The following is a 3887-nucleotide window of genomic DNA, read 5'->3' as shown; positions in this document are numbered from 1 at the left end:
GGCTTATTTAATTTGACTTAGATTGCCACATAACTCTGACATGTGGCATGATTTTAGTGGCTTATTTAATTTGACCTGGATTGCCACCTAACTTTGACATGTGGCATGATTTTAGTGGCTTATTTAATTTGACTTGGATTGTCACCTAACTTTGACACATGGCATAATTCTAGTGGCTTATTTAATTTGACTTGGATTGCCATCTAACCTTGGCATGTGGCATGATTTTGGGCCTCTAGGATGAGATGATATTGGGCTTAACAAAGTGGAGTCATCTTTATAGCCCAAATCAATGGATTTAGGTTTTTTAATTAAATCCACATTTATTGGGCTTAAATAATCGACCCAATTTTATTAATCCAAAATATTTATTTGGACTAATATATCTTGAATTTAATATAAATTGAACCATTCTACAAATTTATATTTAATAAATTGTAAATGATTACACCACCTATGAACAATTAAATTTTATCGGCTTCAGATCCACCTACACATGTAGAATGGTTCGAATCTTAGCCGGACGGTTTGAAATATTACAATAAACAAAGTAATTTTTATCTTGGGCTCAAATTTATATTAGAAAAAATAAAATTAAAATGTCTTGCACCTTTACCGTAATTATTTTAATAACAATGGAACGAATTGTTATACAAAATTAGACCAAAATAAGATTTAAATGTCACCCTAACTAAGTGTCTATTTGGCTTAACTTATTTTAAGCAGCTTATAAGTTGAGAACAACTTATAAGATTAAAAAAAATAAGAACCCGTTTAGACTGGCTTAAAAAAAATAGTTTTTAAGTCAAAAATAAAAAGTCAAACTTAAATGATTTTTAAGTCAAAAAATAAAAAGTAGGTTGAGGTCTACTTTTGGTTTTTAACTTTAAGTCATTTTAAATTTATTTTAAGTTATTTTAAATTTGTTAAACACTTCCAAAAGTCAAAATCTAATTTAAAAATAGATTTGACCAACTTAAAAGTCAATTCAAACATGTTCTAAGTTGGGGTAGCCCAACTTTTTTGAAGGACTTATAAACTGTTTTCAACTTATAAGCTGCTTTAGATAGGTTTAATCAAACAGACCCAATTATATTTTTGATTTTATTTTAAGTATAAAATAACTTTAAGTTAGTCAACAAAACACTCAAAAAAACTAAAAATAATCTATAAGCAACTTATAAGTCAAATCCAAACGGACCGTGTTTAGGAAAAATGTTGAAGACAGAGAGATGAATTTGTTGGACATGTCTGTGAGTTATCACGTGCGTTGAGCGGTGGACCATTGTCGACCCTTAGCAGCAAATTACGCTTTGAATACTTCAATTCAGTGTCCCATCGGAGAGTCACCTTCAAAACAACATTTTTCATTGGTTCCTCCGTTCCACTTTCGATTCACAATATCTTTTTATTTTTTATTTGATGTCTAATATTTATATTAGAGTCTGATAAATTTAAATTTGCGTCAAATAGGGCCTCATTTAGAGGTAATGTTTTCTACCAAATTTTTTTTCATATTCAAAACTAAAGCAAACCTATTTTCTTATTAGCTCATTCCGAAAATAATTACGTATTTTTATAATTTTTAATGAAATTGATTTATAGCTATATAAATATAATTATATGTTTATATATATATATATATATATATATATATATATATGACAACTTTTAAAATTTTATCTATTTTTCTAAAACAAGCTTAAAAAGAGAGAAAGAGTAACACTTCTTTTTAGGAAAAACAAAAGGTTATATTATTAAGGATAGTTTGATTTAGAACAAGGACATCCTAAGACTATAATCCTATATTCTATATGGAATGTATGATATCAAAATTTGCCGATTCTAATTAATTGATATAATCGGGGTGAATTTATAGGTAAAAATAGAGCACGTAAATTTATGATGTGTTTGTAAAATTAAGTATTTATATATTATTTATTGGGACTTATAATCTTAAATTGTCGATATATATTCATAACGTTTTCTAAAATTAAACTACCACGTCCTCAAGTTGTTTGCTAAAGCTTGGTGTATTGAGTTTAATTTTTTAAAATTAAAATTAAATAGGTTTAAAAAATTATGCAAATAAATAAAATAAAAGAAGATTAACATAATATTGTAAATTACAAGAAAAAAAGATAATGTTACAAAGATAAATCTTATGGAAAGTCTCCGAAATTATTTCATCAATTTATCTTGCACAAAACAAAATTTACCACAAGTTGAATATCTTTTTATTCATTGTTCACTAACAAGATGTACATACGAAATAGGATCCCTCCATGTGTTAGTATTTGTCCTGAATTTTTATCTTATTTGAATTGGATCATAATTGTGTTCTACTTCAAAAATGATATCATCTACAGTGTAGTCCTATTATTTAAGGTTAGAGAATTTCAATTTGCGTGAGCATTTGTTCTTTCAATTTTTTTGTACTCAAGGTTAACAATTGTATAACTTTTGCATGGTGCTTTTTTTACTTTGATCCCAACGTCACAATAATCGACCATTTTTGGTCGATTTTAAAAGTAAAATTTTCTCTAGATTTGTTACTTGATGATATTTTAGTACTCATATAGAGATTACAACAACTCTTTGCAACTAATAGCTGCCTTAGAATATCAAAATAATTGGTTAAGAGGACACAACTTAGTTTTAAAAATTAATACGATGGATTCTCAACATGAATTGGTGGGATATAATTTGAAAAGTAGGAAGTATTTATAAGTATATAATGTTAATCTTTAGAATTTGGTGAAGAAGACTGATAACCTCTTTCCAAATATCTCTCTTTAAATCTCCTTAACTCAATAGTCAATTTCTTCCTCTTCTTATTTTCTTTTGCTAGGTTTTATATTATTTAAGTTTTATCATTTCTGATCCTAATTTATACTAGTAAAAAAGATTATTTTTATTGAATTGTTGAGTAAAGAAAAAATGTTCAGTACTATTCTTAACATTTCTATCAATAAAAAAATATTCTTAAAACAATGTCATACAGGTATCCCTCAAACAATGGGTTAAGGGACATGTGCACATGAAGTTCCGGTTTTCACGAAGAGGGGTGGGTAAATCTTATTATTGTTTCTTCTACTGCTGAAATTACCTGCTTTAACTATCTTCTCACATCAATCATTATCTTTTCATTTTTCTTTTACATCAGTCACCAATAGCAAAGTTATTCAAAATATTAGTATTTTTTAAGTCTATATATATAGTATTATTAGCTATACGCATAATACAATTTCTACCCTCTATGAATCAACGTAGCTATGTAATTTTCATCACTATAAATAATTATATAATTGTTGTTATATTTTATTTAACACCATTAATAAATATTGATATTAATACATAAATATCGAATAAAAGGTTTAACAATTCTTCGTGCAATGATATTAACTCAATTGTAGCAAAATATTTTAGTGGCAATAAATATTGTCGCTAAAAGAAAATTTTATTGTCACTAAATTGAGTCCAGAACTTATTTGAGCCACAAAGATATAAAATTGACACAAATAAGTCATATTTTCAGAATGTAACTAAAATAGACTTAGTGTAGTTTTTTTTTCCGTTGTATAAAAAATTTCAAATGATGAACGTTAAAGCTGTTAATGTCTGATTTTGATATAAAACGTATATAACTTTTTTTCCACTTTATAAAATGGAAGAAATTCTTCTACTTTATAAAGTGAAAGTTTTTCTTCGACTTTATAAGAAAAGTTTACTTTACGAAACTTTTCGTTGTCTTTCTCAAATTTCATAGCCCTGCATTAGTCTTCAACCCAACAACCCAATAATTCGACTCCAAATTAAAAATTTGAAGGTCGAGTGATCATATGTATTTAAACATAATTTTTTCTCATTTGATTGTCGATAATTAA

The sequence above is a fragment of the Solanum dulcamara genome, chromosome 3 (genome assembly GCF_947179165.1).
Source record: "Solanum dulcamara chromosome 3, daSolDulc1.2, whole genome shotgun sequence".
NCBI classification, from domain to species: domain Eukaryota; kingdom Viridiplantae; phylum Streptophyta; class Magnoliopsida; order Solanales; family Solanaceae; genus Solanum; species Solanum dulcamara.
This window is presented reverse-complemented; position numbering follows the sequence as displayed.